General features: G+C 42.4%; 1 protein-coding gene across 2 annotated transcripts in view; it reads left to right on the plus strand.

Moving 5' to 3' along the window:
* The first annotated feature begins 3,145 nt into the window (after window positions 1-3,145).
* Window positions 3,146-16,734, plus strand: part of Pkig (cAMP-dependent protein kinase inhibitor gamma) — a 64,334-nt gene continuing 50,745 nt past the window's right edge. The window contains exon 1 of one of the 2 annotated variants that reach the window (XM_069989823.1): window positions 3,146-3,243. The gene's annotated coding sequence lies outside the window, so the exon portion shown is untranslated. Of the gene's footprint in view, window positions 3,244-4,190; window positions 4,209-16,734 lie in introns of those variants that run through there. The other variant, XM_069989824.1, reaches the window with a different exon arrangement.

Raw genomic sequence — 16,734 nt, forward strand, 5'->3', positions numbered from 1 at the left:
CTATATCCCATGAAATAGAATATTCTGTACCTGATCTTAACCAAAAAGGCAATCAGAATAATCTGACGGAAAGGAAGTTGATTTCATAGACAGTTAAAAAAACAGAAACAAACAAAAAATGTATTTAGTGCTTCAAGTGTGCTGGGATTACAGACATGCTCCACCATGCCTGACTCACATCTTTAGTTGGGGATCAAAGGTATAACTAAATGGTAGAGCACTTGTCTAACATATGCAAAGTTCTGGGTTAGACTCCTAGTAATACAGGAGGAAAAATGTTATAACCAAAACTATAACCAGGGTCAAGAAATAGGGTTTAAAAAAAAAAAAAAGGTTGTTCAGCTGGGCACCAATGGCTCACGCCTGTAATCCTAGCTAGTTGGGAGGCTGAGATCTGAGGACCTTAGTTCAAAGCCAGCCCTGGCAGGAAAGTCCATGAGACTCATCTCCAATTAACCACTCCAAAACTGGAAGTGGTGCTGTGGCTCAAGTGGTAGAGTACTAGCTCTAAGCTGAAGAGATCAGGGACAGTGCTTAGGCCCAGAGTTCAAGCCCATGACAAAAAAAAAAGTCTTTTCAAAATCATTTTTGGGGACATGATAATGAGACGGGATATAATGAGGAAAATGAGGCTTGGTGGGGGCGACACTCAGAAACAGGATATTTCGAAACACAGAAGCACTATGTTTGCTTCAAAGACAAGATACTTTCCTTCCCCAGGAATGCATTCCTCACCCTAAGAATTAACAATTGTCTGGCAGGATGTATGCCTTCCTGAGAAAAATGCTTCCCCCAAATGTAAGCAGCCTCCTACCCAAAATGCAGGCGTGACACCTTCCTTATCTCAAGGACCTTAAGGACCTGTTTTATGACAGGATGCTTAAATCCCCTTAAAGAATGTCCCAAACGTCCAGAAACTCAGAAAATCAAGTGTAATACCAGGAATGATTAGAGCAAAGATAACACTCCTATCTTTGTATAATTTTGAAGTCAGACCCTTTGCCTTTACCATATAAATACCCCTAACAGCCAAATTGCTGTGTCTGTCTTTCCTGTAGAACATCCACATTCTGTTAGCATATGTCTGTTTTTCTGTTTGTCTGTCTGCTTGCCTGCTTGCTTTTTACTTGCTCAGTAAAGCTCCACCTAGTTTTCTTACCATTATGACTTGTCCAGAAATTCTTATTTTGCAATTGAAGTCAAGGGCCCTAAGTGAAAAGTTGCTTTTAGAGAGAAACTTCACCAATCCTCACTTGCATCTGGTGACAAACTGTATTACTAGGCTACACAGGATTCATTGCTAGTTTCGGGAATATTAGGCCAGAGGTTCACCTCTAGGTAGTCCCAACACATCAGGTCTGGCCACTCATTCTGGAAATCAAATGGGAATAGTAGTGGTGAAAGGCAAGCAGGGAATTTAATTTCCAGAAGGATTACGCTGTGAATGCAAAGGGAGACCCAGATTCTCAGTCCAGTCTTTGAGAACTAAAGTGAGCTCTAGGTTTAAATAGCAGAAGAATGGGGGCAGGTGGTGAGATATTTACATAATTAAACAAACCCTCTAGGGCAAACTGTGGTCTCTCTTGGTTTTGTCAGGGAAATTACCTTTGCTTTCCATTTCTGGGATATCTCAGTGTTTATCTGTCAGAATCCCTGAGGGGACAATTCAGTTCTCAAGTGCTGTCTGCTCTTGTTTAGGACTAGGGAGGAAGTTTCCTCTTTTTTTTTTTTTTTTTTGTCGGTCGTGGGGCTTGAACTCTGGGCCTGGGCGCTGTCCCTCAGCTCTTCAGCTCTACCACTTGAGTTACAGCGCCACTTCCGGTTTTCTGGTGGTTTATTGGAGATAGGAGTCTCACGGTCTCTCCTGCCCAGGCTAGCTTTGAACCACGATCCTCAGATCTCAGCCTCCTGAGTGGCTAGGATTACAGGCGTGAGCCACCAGCGCCCTGCAGAAAGTTTCCTCTTGAGGGGGTTCTGTCAGTGAATCTAACTGTAGATTTAAGATAATGACTGGGCAGGTGTTGCTCTAGTGGTCTGAGGATGTTGTAAAAATCAAAGTATCTTAGATATTCTTACCTTGGTGACTTCAGACTGGAGGAAGAGATAGATAAATTTAGGCCTAATCAGCCTACCGGCAGTTTCTAGATAGAAACTTCCTAAATGTTTAACATTCTCTTGGTAGAGTACCTTTATCCAAAGGAGACAAAAGGCAAGTGAAGGCACAGACTGTCAAGCTTTTTTCCTGCTCTGTGTTTGTTATGTACAGTCCCAACTACAGACTCAAAGGTGCTTTTAGCACAAGTAATTTGTAATTCCCTGTTGTACTAGGTATATCTGTAGGCTAGCCCTATGTACCCTAGGTATCTCTAGATGTATAGTTCCTTGGACATTTGTTAAATTTGCTCAGCTGCATGGCTTGGTTGAAAGGTTATTCCATCCCTATGTCATTTTTGCCTGGTGAATTGAAGAATTCATTTTCCCAGGCAACAGCTTAATATATGTGTAGGCCATGGTCTCCTGAATCCATTTTGAAATGCTTTCTGGTGTATATGTCCGGTGCTAGGGATGCAATGTATGGCCTCTAGTATGCAAGGCAAGCATTCTACCATTTGTGTGTTTTTGTTGTTGGGGGTGGGGGTGGGACGGGGAGTGACACTCGAACTCAAGGCCTGGGCACAGTCATTCCCTCCATCAATTTTCTAGTCTATACTTTCAGTCTAGAGTTTAGTAGTTAATGGTGGCGTCCTTGCCTAGTATACCGGAGGCCCTCAGTTTGCTCTCCAGGATCACCAAAACAAAACAACTTACAGTGATTAAAAAAAAGGGGGGGCGGGGAAGGGAGGAATACAATCTAACAAGCTGAGGCCCTTCTCAGGTGACAGAGATGTAAACTGAGGTACAAGCGGCATCGAAGGCACAAGTGCCCGCCCTCGGCTTCGCAGTTCCCCCTTTTCCACCTTCCAACGTGCCAAGGTCTCGGGCTGCCAACCCCAGCCCCAGTAGCTCGCGGTTTAGAATCCCGATTCCCTCTGTTGACCCCCTCCTCCACCTGGGCTCGGCAGGGGCGGAAAAGAACGCGGGATCCTTCTAGTCCCTTCCGAGCCGCCGTAGCGCGAGCGCGGCGGGAGCTCGGCCGCCCCGGTCGCCTAGGCAACGGCTCCGCTGCGGGCTGCGGGCGCCGGGCGGCCCCCGGGAGGCGCTGCGCGCCGGCAGCCCGGGCACCGCGAGGCGGAGAGGCGGCAGGTGAGCGAGGGCGAGCCGGGCCGTCGCGGCCCACACGCGCCCAGGCCAGGCGTCGAATGTTCCGGGCGAGGGCCCGGGCCGCGGGGGACCCCGGGGAGAGGACGGGGGGATCGGACCTTTGTCCCCTCCGCCACCGGCCGTGGCGCCTCTTGTGCCCTTTGACCCCACCCCGCGGCTGTGTGGGGTGCGTTGTTGGCAGTTGGATGTCTGTCTGTCTATCTATCTATCATCTATCTATCTATAGTGTATGATTTGGCCTCACTCGAAAGTTTCTTTTTTGGATTAAAAAATCAAAGCCCCTTCTTGCATAAGGGTCGACGAGGAAACTGAAAACTACAGATAATGTACGCGTTGGGCGACTCTGGGGGCGCCCGGGAGATGTGGTTTGGGCGGGTGACCTGTCTTATAAGGTTGTTGCAAAAATAAGTTTATATTTAAAAGCCTTTCAGTCAGTCCTCAGTGCTTGGGAGCTATTTTTTTTTTTTAAATCGTTACTACTACTACTACAAGGAGCATCACTGAGCATTTACTGTGAGCCAGGGCCCCGGCTGATCGCCAAGGGGTAAAAAAGTGAATGAGACATCTTGTCCTCAGGGGACTCTACGGTGTAAGAGACAGATCAATAATCAAGAACTGGTTATGATTTGAGCTGTGGTTGTGGACATCCAGAAGACACGCCGAGGAAGATAAACCCAGAGGGAGATAACCTCAGATGTTTTTCTACTTGAGATGGTTAAAGAGAGATGGAGACAAGAAGGCTGTCTTTTGCCAAAACAGGAGGCTGGCGAAGTGCTCAGGATTCAGGCAGAGAGAGGGATGTGCAAAGCCTTGGGGAGACAGTGGAGGCTTGTTGAGAATCTACAAGGATTTCAGGCAGACTGTAGGAGACAAGATACTGAGCTGCAGCGGTGATCTGGCTACTTGATGTCGGAGAATAGCCACTGCCCCTCTTGAAGGATTTCTTTGTAAGATTTTCGGAATTTGGGTTTTATTTAAGTGGCAGAGGAAGCCTTTAAAGGGTTTTAATCAGGAGGTGCATGTGTGCTTGATCAGAAAGAAAATGATAAAAATGAGGATTTTTGTTATTTTCTCTTGATCTCATCACTCTTCCCATTTATTTTTTACTTTGCAACCTTCCATTTATGCTGATTCAAGAAGTAGCAATTGAATAATGTCTTATTTCATTGTTATAACAAAATATTCTGAGACAGCGTAACTTTATAAAGAAAGTTTATTTTGCTCATATCTGGAAGTTCTTGGGCCCACTTCTGAGGATGGCCTTCTTATTAGCAGATTCCCATGGTGGTTCTGTATCACATGATAAGAGACAGGAAACATCTCTTCCACTTTCTCTTCCTCTTCTGTTTTTTGGGGACTGAACCCCCATGGCCTTACACATAAAGACTTCTGGCTCCAAGCTGCATCCCTAGGCTTTTTCCTCTTAACTAGCCATGGGAACTGCACCCTGACTCCCTTATCTAATGCTAAACACCCCTAACGGCCCCATCTCTAGAAACTATATTCAGATTCACTTTCTACCTTTTCTTTTTGTTGTTTTTGGGGTTTGAGCTCAAGGCCTTATGCTTGCTTGGCAGGCACTCTACTGCTGAACCACATTTTACCTCACAATAGAGATTAAATTTCAACACTACTGAAGGACACCTGCAAACCATAGTAAGTACCTATGGTATGGCAGGTACTGTGTAGCTACTCATGGAACCAGTCACTACCCTCATGGAGATCACAGACTAGTTAGGAAAATGTGCATCAAACAAGTGGTTGGGTGATGAGAACCGTGGAAGAAAGCCTGTGGTGAGGTGAATACAGCCTTGTTTGGAGGGTCAGATATAAAGTAAGTATTCTTAAGGGAGTTAGCTGTGTGGGGTGGGGAGAATGGTCAGGGAAGAGTTCCATGTTCATGGAGATGAAAGCAGTCAGCTACAACTGGAACTTAAAGGTCAATACTGAGCCAGAGGAGCTAGGCACTTCTGCAGTCCTGGCCCTGGAGAGTTTGAGAGAGGAAGACTGTGAGTTGGAGACCATCCTATGCTACATATGAAGATCTTGTCTCAACAAACACAACCATAAAGACATTCAATTAGAGAGATTTTGTTGTTGAAGTCCCAGATTATGCAGGGTGACTGTATTTCATAATTCTTAGTAGAACAATTTATTTAATCTCACCAAGAAGTGGCCTAAGGAGGAACAAAACCAGAAGAATATAGTAATGAAGGCCAAAGGAGAGAGAGGTCTGCTTTGCTACGTGCTGCTGGAGATGTTTTTAAGTAAGATAAGTTAAAATATGTCTTCTGAATACTAAGTTTCAGAGGTCACTAGGGACCCCACTGAGCAGATCTGGTGAAATGGTGGGGGTGGAATCTATAATATCTGTAGCTTCCAAAGGTTCAATGTAATATATCAGTAGGATGAAGTAAGTGGGATGTGAGAAAGACAGAGTGTAGGCAGCTCAAAGAAGGTTGGCTGGAAGGGGAGGGGAGAGCGCTGGGGAGCGATTGAGGAATAAGGTGAAGTGTGTATGTGTGTGTGTATGTGTGTGTGTGTGTGTGTGTGTGTTTAAAGCCTCGGAGACTGCTGTAATGCAGTTGGCACAGAGTGGGTAGGAGGGAAAGGCTGAGAAGATATGAGAGCTGAACAGGAAATAGATAGCATAGCTTTTCTGAGAAGGTGGAGTAGATAACTAAGAGAGTCTGATGGAGCCCACACTTTGGATGAGTAGGAGAGGCCATGGCTTACAGAAGCACACCAATGAAATGCAGAAGTCACAAAGTAAACCATGGTGTGTGGGGAAAAAGCCATACTTTCATTATCAGTAGAGAGCAGTTTTTGAACTAGTACCGTGTTAAGCCCTTTTCTTGAACTAATTTCAATCCTATAATCTTTACTTAAAGAGATAGGTCCTTGTGAGATAGGTCCTATTATGATCCTCCATTTGTATAAATGTGTGTGTGTGTTGTGTGTGTGTGTGTGTGTTTGACAGTACAAGTGTTTGGATTCAGGAATTCATGATTGCTAGGCAAGTATCTACTACTTGAGCCATGCCTCCAGTCCCCATATCCCATTTAAGGACAAAGAAACTAAGGTAAAAATGGTACCCAAAGGCACATTATATTGGAATGAATCCTGTATTTTGGCCTGCCTGAGTCTAGACCATTTTCTCTAATCACTACGACAGATATAATTATCTATCATTGATATGATTATCTGCTGGGAAGATTCTAAAGAATTAAGTTAAAATACTTAGATGTGATAAGGTTAAGAGCAAAAGCAGTTACAAAATAGAGAAGAAGCTATGGCTTTTTCTTCTCTTCCTCTTCCTCCTTTAAACCTCCTTTTTTCCTCCCCTTCCTGTATCTCCTTTTCTTGGTGCTAGGGATTGAACCCAGGGAGGCCCTCAAGCACACTCAGCATGTGAACCACTAAGCGGTACTCCCACCCCAAACAGTCCCTTTATGCCCGTAATAATAGTTGGAAAAGATAATTGTAGGTGAGATATCAATTAGCAACATGAAAGGCATATACTTAGAAATAAAGCTAAACATGCCTAGTCAGTCTAGCCACATAGGCAAAGGGTAGGTTGGAGTTGGAAGTAGAAACACAGGATGGGAGTTAAGATGATAAAGTGGTACTTTTCCCACGTGGAAAATGGAATACTGTCTGGGCGCCAGTGGCTCACACCTGTAATCTGAGCTACTCAGGAGGCCGAGATCTAAGGATCACGGTTCAAAGCCAGCCGGGGCAGGAAAGCCTGTGAGACAAGTCTTATCTCCAATAAACCACTAGAAAACCAGAATTGGTGCTGTGGCTCAAGTGGTAAAGTGCTCCCCTTGAGCTGAAGAGCTGAGGGACAGCGCCCAGGCCCAGAGTTCAAGCCCCACAACTGACAAAAAAGCCAAGAGAATGGAATACTGACGCTAGGAACAGAGATTGTAGAATGAGGCATCATGAGAAAGTATGCAGAGATGTCAACTGTGATGTTTTTCTAATAATGAACAGCTGAAAACAGACTGGCTAAATTATGATGCAGTCATGTGATCAAGACTTCAGCCACTGAGGAAAGCTTAGGTGGGAGGTACACATAGCAGAGATGTTGCCTCATATGGTTTAGGTGTAAATGGCAGATTACAGTACAGTATGTTCCTAGGGTTGGTTTTTGGGTTTTTTTTTTTTTTTGAGTGTATACATATCGATAGGAAAAAATTTCTTGGACTATTAGTTCTTTCAACGTAAATGTTTAATTGTGGTAAAGCACACAAATTTATCAGCACAAACATTTTTAAATAGCAATTTTTGTTTTCTGGGTTTTTTTGGGGGGGGTCCGGTTGTCGGGCCTGAACTCTGGGCCTGGGCGCTGTCCCTCAGCTCTTCAGCTCAAGGCTAGCGCTCTACCACTTGAGCCACAGCGCCACTTCCGGCTTTTTTCTTTTTGCTTATGTGGTGCTGAGGAATTGAACCCAGGGCCTCATGCAAGGCAAGGGTTCTACCACTGAGCCACCTTCCCAGCCCTTAAATAGCAATTTTTAAGTGTATAGTAGTGTAAGTACGCAGTAGCAATAAGTGAACCATGAAATAGTGAGGGACAACTATTTAATGCTTTCTACTTTGTAGATTTTCACCTATCCAGGGAGTCTCTGGAAGGTAACCCCCCAACAGGTGAGGGATCACTGTATTCGCAGACTGGTACAACTAGTCTCCAGAATTGGTCATTTTACAAACTCAGATTCTACACTCATTGAACCACTCCCAATTTTCTCATTTTCCCTCTACAAGTTGCAGGCAACCACCATTCTGTTTTCTTTGTATGGGTTTCAGCACTCTGGGATCTCATATAAGTGGAGTCATGCAAGTATTTGTCTTTTGTCATTGCCTTATTTCACTTACCATCATGCCTCAAGATTCATCCTTTTTGTTGTTGTTGTAGCATGTGTTAGGAGTTCCTTCTTTTATAAAGCTGAATAATACTTCATTGTATGTTTATAGCACATTTTGTTTCTGCATTTATTTATTGCTGCATACTTGTGTTGCTTTCATATTTTGATACTTGTCAATAATACTGCTATGATACATGAAAACTGGAAAGGTAAGCTCTTCATGTTGTGTTGTGAGATCATGAATAAATGTCTGTTCCTTTCCTCCCTTATATTTTTTGAGCATAGATTTCTTTTTTTTTTTTTTTATGATCCAGAATTGTCTCATAATCAGCCCACAGGGTGGATACTGTTTAGGGAGTGAGGGAGTGAAAGTGCAGAAGGGCAGTGGCAGCCTGAATGCAATGGGAGGACGTTGAGGAGGACACTTAAGGCTAAGAGAGGAATGTGGAAGGTGATGCCTCCTGGCCACTGGTGGGAAGGAGAACAGGTTCTGGCAATGCTAGACTAGGAAGAAGGGAGGATATAAAACTGGAGAGCCACCTGAACCTTTTTTTTTTGGCGGGGGGGGGGGTGGTCATGGAGCCTGAACTCTGGGCGTGGGCGCTGTCCCTCAGCTCTTCAGCTCAAGGCTAGCACTCTACCACTTGAGCCACAGCGCCACTTCCGGCTTTTTTCTTTTTGCTTATGTGGTGCTGAGGAATTGAACCCAAGGCCTCAGGCATGCAAGGCAAGCATTCTACCACTGATCCACCTTCCCAGCCCCCCACCCTGAACCTTTGTGCAGTAGTTTGGATTTTTTCCAGATGGCAGGGAGAAGCCATTGAAAGGAAGGGAAATGAGGCTGACCTTGTAGCTCAGTGGTAGAACAGTTACTTTGTAGGTTCAGTTCCCAGGACTGCAAAATAATAAAAGTGAAGTCAAATAAAGGAAGGAAAATGATGTGATCGGATTTCCCTAAGAGTACCTGAAGTTGAGCACTGGTGACTCATGCCTGTAATCTTAAGATATTCAGGAGGCTGAGATCTAGAGGATCATAGTTCAGAGCCAGCCCAGGCAGTAAATTCTGCAAGACTTCTCATCCAAAATAACTAGCAAAAAGCAAGGCTGAAGGTATGGCTCAAGTGGTTGGTAGAACACCAGCTGAGCAGGTAAGCAAGCTGAGCCCTAATTTCAAACCTGGTACCAGGTTCTTCTCCTTAAAAAAAAAAAAAATACCCAGAGGGAAATTTAAACTTGATTCCTACTCCTGCATAAAAATAAAGTTAAAGTGGATCAAAGACCTTAGTGTAAAATCTGAAAGTCAGAAACTACTAGAGGAAAATGTAGGAAAAATATTCCAAAGTATTAGCAGGCTTCGATTTGAGGCAATAACTACAAGATTTTAGAGAGGAAATGGTAGGGTGACTTTAGAAATGATAGAATTTGGGAGAGAGATCACAGAATAGGCTGATGATTGTTACCTTGTGAATAAAAGACTACATAAAGTGTGTGCTCAGAAAAACTATTTTGTTTTTAGTTGATTTTTTTTGTTTAACCAAAATAGTAAAGTAACAGAAACCTAAGTGAAATGGTATTTCTAGGAAGACTAGTAACATATTTAGCTTTTCAGTGGCCTTAGCTGCATTGTTTCTGCTAGCTAGTCCTTGAAAAGTGCTGGAACTTAGAGAAATTCATAGTTGTATAATGGGAAAAGCCAGAACTTGCGGTTCAGGCAGTTAGAATAACATTGGGCAAGGTCCATAATTATCCTTATCTATAAAATATCTCAGAAGGGTCAGATAGTAGCCACTATAGACCTGGTGTTGTGCATACCAGCAGTCCTAGGACTGAGGAAGCTGAAGTGGAAGATACTTGAGCCTAGGAGCTTGAGCTCAGCCTGGACAACAGGCTATGAAGCTGAAAGAGAGAGAGAGAGACAGAGACAGACAGACAGAGACAGAGAGAGATAGAGACAGAGGGGGGGACAGAGAATAGAGGGGGGAGGGAAGGTGACAAACAGTGAAACTTGGCACTAGAGAGACACTTTGAAACTTGGCACTAGAAAAGGCTTAATAAAGGCTGGGAAGGTGGCTCAGTGGTAGAGCGCTTGCCTTGCATGCATGAGGCCCTGGGTTCAATTCCTCAGCATCACATAAACAGAAAAGGCTGGAAGTGGTGCTGTGGCTCAAGTGGTAGTGCCTTGAGCTGATGAGCTGAGAGACATCACGTAGGTCCAGAGTTCAAGCTCCATGACTGCAAAAAAGAAAAGAAAAGCATTCCTTTTTCCTAGTCCTATTACATACTTCTATTTTTTTTAAAGCTAGTGACATGACCCTGATCTTCAACATCAACTAAACATAATCATATGGCTTTCTGTTAGGGGTACAGGTTTCACCATTAGTTTCTTTATGGTCTCTACAAATTATATGTTGAGTGTGGGACATTATAAATGTGGCCGTATTTCTAAACCAAAGAATGGGAACTTGTGCTGTGCTGATTTTCATGTATTTAGAGGGTCAAGAGGACAGAATAGCGTGAAAGGTAGTACAATCTCAGGGAAGTCATGGACATGCTCTTATTTATGCATCAGCAGAATACAAGGTTGAGGGTTAGATACAAAGCACTTGAGTCCCTTTGGACATGAATTCACATGTTGGCCTAGGCTCTATTTGCTTACACAAGCTACTTAACCTTTTTAAGATTCAGGTTTTCCTCATTTGTTAAATAGATGAAGTAAGCAGTGTTCTTGTTTCTTGTGAGGATTGCGTGAAATAAAGGCCTCACACAGTCTTGACATTAAAATGTCAGCTGTGTCTATTATGAGGCCTTTAAAATAAGCACAATATGCCCGGCACTGGTGGCTCATTCCTATAATCCTAGTTACGCATGAGGCTGAAATCTGAGAATGGAAGTTAGCCTGGGCAGGAAAGATCATGAGATTCTAATCTCCAATCAACCACCAAAAACTAGGAAGTGGAGCTGGGTTCAAGTTGTAGAGCACTAGCCTTGGGCAAAAAAGCTCTGGGCCAGTGCTGAGCACCTGAGTTTAAGTGGCAGGAATGGCACACACACACACAAAACCAGTGATTCAGCAACTTTTTCTTTTTAACAAAAGCCTGCATATAAAGATCTTACAAAATAACTCAGTATTTAGGAACTTACTGTCTAATCATTTGTTTGTGGAACAAGCACAGCAGTATTGTCAGGACCCTGTGCCTAGCCTTGCATGCCCACTAGAAAATCTGACTTCCTTGCCTTCTCGAAGTACATGAATAACTCCTAACACCTATTGTGTCTAAGATGGTCTCTCTAATGTGGACGTTTGGGGCTCATAAAAGGGTAAGTATCTTACCGGTAGGGCAGACTTCAGGGTTAACATAAACACTTGTCGCAGGCTTCTCGCCCTAAGATTTTTTTTTTGGTTGTGCCCTCCCAGAGTACTAGTCTGATTCTCAGACTATTGTCCAAATTCTACTTGCAGCAGTCTTGGCTTCAGAGGTATGTGTACCTGCCATGGGCAGCAGGCAGGATCTAATGAATAGAAAGATTACTCCTTTCTCTGTCCTCCTACAAGTGAGAATGTATTTCAGAAGCCCCCAGAAAACTCGTAGGAGAAGCTCATTGGCTTGAATTGGGTCATGTATCCATTCCTCAACCCATTCCTGTCACTAGGGGAATGCCAACTCCTGATTGGATTAGGTCTGGTTCTTAAGTTCTTTCCAAGAGAGATGAAGTTATTTTTAGACCAATCAGAAATAGAACTGTGTTTCTGTTAGAAAGGATGTTTTTCTTTGTGTAGGGAGAATGGACACTGAGTTGACTGGTCAGTTGGGAATTGTTTTGACAGCTGATAACATTTTAAGTGAGGGCATATTTGTCTGAACAAATGTTAAGTCCAAAGTAGATAGTGTTGCTGACATAGCAGTTCCATCCTTGTCACAAAACTTGAACTGGTATGGTCACTTTGTGGTCACAAGTAGACTTTAGCTTCCTAGCCAGATGGTCTTTGAGTAGGAAAGGAGAGAGCAAAGGATACCTGTTAAAGTACCGTTAAGTGCCAACCACTGCCTCAGTTTCTGTGTCAACAACACAGGGAATAACACAGGGAATCTCTTCCTATTAAAGAACAGGAAAATGGATCTAGGCCTGACAGTGTATATATCCACCATTGTAAGGCTGTCAACAATGCCCATTCTACCTCTTTTTGTTGTTGTTGTTGTCGGTCATGGGGCTGGAACTCTGGGCCTGGGTGCTGTCCTAGAGCTCTTCAGCTTAAGGCGAGCACTCTACCACTTGAGCCATAGCTCCACTTCTGGTTTTCTGGTGGTTGATTGGAGATAAGAGTCTCCTAGACTTTCCTGCCTGGGCTGGCTTTGAACTGGGATCCTCAGATCTCAGCCTCCTGAATAGCTAGGATTACAGGCATGAGCCACTGGCTCCCAGTCTACCTCCCATTTTTAAACATAAAAAAACTATCATTTTTATGTTTCCCATCTCTCGCTTTCACTTCTGGAGACCAAATCCATAAGATTACACTTTATATAATGGCTTTTAATTCTTATTCCTCATTTGACTACATCATGAATATTTTTCATGTCAGTTAATCTACAATAGATGCTTCTTAATGGATACTTGCTTACTGGATCCTCTCCTTTCACTCTATAAAATTTAGTGTTTCATTCTCATGGCCTCTGGATGTTCTTTGCTATTCTCTACTGTGCTATGCAATGTAGTAGCTCCCAGTCATACATTGCTGCTTAAACTGAAATCAGTTGAGATGAAATTGAGTTAAACATTGAGTATCTTATTCTCATTAGTCACTTGTGACTAGTAGTTGCTGTATTAGACAGCCCTGATGTAGGACATTTGTATCACTGTAGGAATTTCTACAGGTATGTGAATGCTCTGCTTTTTTTTTTTTTTTTTTTTTTTTGTCAGTCATGGGGCTTAAACTCTGGGCCTAGGCGCTGTTCCACAGCTCCTCAGCTCAAGGCTAGCGCTCTACCACTTGAGCCACAGCGCCACTTCTGAATGCTCTGCTTTTGAGCACAGCATTCAGGAAGAGAGTTTTTAAAATTGTGATGTATGGGTTACTGCACATCAGTAGAACTGAATATTACTAAGCCCTGTTGTATATTCTGTTATTTATTTATTTGTTTGCTTATTTATTTATTTTTTGGCCATGAGGCTTGAACTCAGGGTGCTAAATTCTTTTTTTGTTCAAGGCTAGCACTCTACCACTTTGATCCACAATGCCACTTCCAGTTTTCTGGTGGTTAATTGGAGATATGAGGCTCACAGACTTGCCTGGACTGGCTTTGAACCATGATCCTCAGATCTCAGCCTCCTGAGTAGCTAGGATTACATGTGTGAGCTACCAGCACCTGGCTTCCTGTAGTACATTCATGTTATTAGTTTAAATATTATAAAGAATGTGCTAGTGAACTTCTTTCTAGATAAATCTTCTCTAGTTTATTTTGGCCAAGCAGTTCAGAGGGATTCTTTTCCTTTTCACAAGAATTCTGAATTTCACTCTGGGAACCATTATAATACTATAAAAGAGATCAAATATTCTGGTATTCCAGACCTAATTTTGTTTTGGGATTTAGCTGCTTTCCTCTATGGGTCACTCACTAAGTTTAAATAACATTTAATATATCAAAAACTTTGGACTGTGTCAGAGTTTTATGTAATGGACTTTATTCTGTTATGACTTCTTTTTCCAACACACAGAGCACTTTGTTTGGACTTTTCTTTTAATAGCATTTCTCATAAATAGTTCTCTTCCATAATTCCTTTTGCATTTGTTTTGTATCTACTACTAAACTCTTAGTTGGTGATGATGGGAGTCCTTCATTGGGCCTTTACCTATTCTAACACATAATGGGTGCCAGTTTATGGTCATGGGCTGAGTGGGTGGATAGATCAGTGTCACTTTCTTCTATTATTGAATAGCCATCTGAATTCATTGTTAGGCCTCTTACTCCATCAGGAGGTTAGGTTCCATATTAGAGGGAAAAAAAGGCATATAAAATAACTTCAACCATAAAGGAATAGACAAATAGTATAGAGAAATTTCCATCATCCAATTTCAATAATTAACATTTTAGAATAGGGCTGGGAAGGTGACTCAGTGGTAGAGCACTTGCCTTGTATGCATGAGGCCCTGGGTTCGATTCCTCAGCACCACATAAGCAAAAAGAAAAGCGGGAAGTGGCGCTGTGGCTCAAGTGGTATAGCGCTAGCCTTGAGCTGAAGAGCTGAGGGACAGTGCCTAGGCCTAGAGTTCAGGCCCCACAACCGGACCCAAAAAAAAATAAATTAAAAAAACATTTTAGAATAAATTATGATTTGGGAAGAGCCACAAGGGATTTTTTTAAAAAACAATTTTATTATTATTGTAGAGGTAATGTACAGAAGGGTTTCAGTTACATGAGTCAGGTAGTAAATACAGTTCTTTTTAAACCATGTCTCTCCTTTCCTCATTTGATTTTATATATGGTAGGCAGGATGGAGAAAGAGAAGGCTGGTAGTCCATAAACATCCCTGGCTACTTTATTATAAGGTCATAAGGTATACCAGTTGACATATGAAAGTGCAGAGAACCATGCCAGCACATGGCGAGTGTAATTTGTGTCATTGCTGCTTCTGTTGCTGTCACACCACCACTGCCTTGCTTAGGAGAGCTGATTGTGGTGGCCTTTATGATCTGTAGTTTCTTCATCTAAAAAGTGAGAATAAGGGCTGGGAAGGTGGCTCAGTGGTAGTGCTTGCCTTGCATGCATGAGGCCCTGGGTTCGATTCCTCAGCACCACATAAACAGAAAAAGCCAGAAGTGGCGCTGTGACTCAAGCGGTAGAGAGCTCGCCTTGAGCTGAAGAGCTGAGGGACAGCGCCCAGGCCCAGAGTTCAGTCCACAACCGGCAAAAAAAAAAAAAAAAAGTGAGAATAATAAGAACCTCTAGTTACACAGGCAGTGATATAGTACATGTAAATGTATTTCAGATTAATTACCATTAATGATTATTTTCCAGAGGAATATTCTGGATTATTGAGACCACACTTTGAGGTTTTGGTGAAGTCAGGCCAATTCCTTGTGTGCTCTTTCATTCTGAGACTTCATTTTATTTACCCCTAGAGTTATTTGTTATTCCTCAGCTTGGCTAATAAACATCATAGCATAGTAAACTTCATTTTCACTTACCAAATGTTTGTTTAAAATGGGTGAAAACAATTTTACTTTATAGAGCTTGCCCATATATATACTGAAGCTGAAATACTTATCAATCAAGTTGATAAAGGGATCAAAATAGTTTTTCCAAGGAGTCCTTGACTAAGGATTGATATTGGAAAAATGCTGTAGCAAGGCTGGGTGCTGGTGGCTCAAAGCTGGATCACTCAGGATCACAGTTCAAAGCCAGCCTGGGCAGGAAAGTCTATGAGACTCTTCAATTAATCACCAGAAAACTGGAAGTGGTGCTGTGGCTCCAAGTGGTAGAGCACTAGCCTTCAGCAGAAGAGTTCAGGGACAGCACCCAGGCCCAACCTGGGTTCAAGAGTTCAAACCCCAGGACCAACCAAAAAAAATTCTGTAGCAGTTTCTATTTTACAGTTTTTGAATTGTAAACAATATCTTTGTGGGCTGGGACTGTGGCTTAGTGGTAGAGTGCTTGCCCAGCGTGCATGAAACCCTAGATTTGATTCCTCAGTACCACATAAATAGAAAAAGCCGAAAGTGCCATTGTGGCTCAAGTGGTAGAGTGTTAGCTAGCTTTGAGCAAAAGAAGCTCAGGGACAGTGCCCAGGCCCTGAGTTCAAGTCCCAAGACTGGCAAAAAAAAAAAAAAAAAACAATATCCTTGTGTACATTTTTCTTGAAACAATTTGTCAGCTCCTAAGTAGATAGCTGTTATCATAGATTGCATAGCAACATTCCTAAAACTATACTTTCTCTGGAAGAGTCAATTTTCATTGCTTTTAATAAAGATTTTAAAAAATATTTTGCCTTCTCAATGATGCAAAAAATTCTAAATATGCACAACATTCACCAAATCACACAGAGACTTATCTGTCTGAGATAAGAACTGGATGCTGTGGGAAGAGAAATGGAATATCCCTGATGGTTCTAATAAATTTCTACAATGTTTGTTTGGACAGGACCCTTGGCTGTCATGTCCCTTGGGTTATGAGAGTTACATAAACATGGGTCAAAAAGCCAGTGCTGTAGACTTAAATTCTCAGGACGCTTGAAAACTGTCTTTTAAAACTACCACTTGTCATTTATGTTTGACTTTTTAAAGCCTTGATTTTTGTTGTTTCATATAGTAAAAATTGTCTTCTAACAGTTGTGATTTATAACATTTTATACTTTTATATACTTCATTCAAATAATCTAAACACCAATTATATCCCCAAATAATGAAAATAATACAAGATACAGTTTTAACTCCAAAAGAGTAGTGTTCTAATGCCACCATTTGACCATAATAATATGTGAACTCTTATTTTTTCCCCATAACATCTTCTGTTTAACTGTTTTGTTGTCTGTGTTGCTCACTGCTTCGTATCTAGTGCCTAGGCCAGGACATGGTCTATAGTTAGCTCAGATGGTCAAGTAGCACATA

Source organism: Dipodomys merriami, unplaced genomic scaffold (genome assembly GCF_024711535.1).
Source record: "Dipodomys merriami isolate MVZ:Mamm:240054 unplaced genomic scaffold, mDipMer1.0.p SCAF_39, whole genome shotgun sequence".
Lineage (NCBI taxonomy): Eukaryota > Metazoa > Chordata > Mammalia > Rodentia > Heteromyidae > Dipodomys > Dipodomys merriami.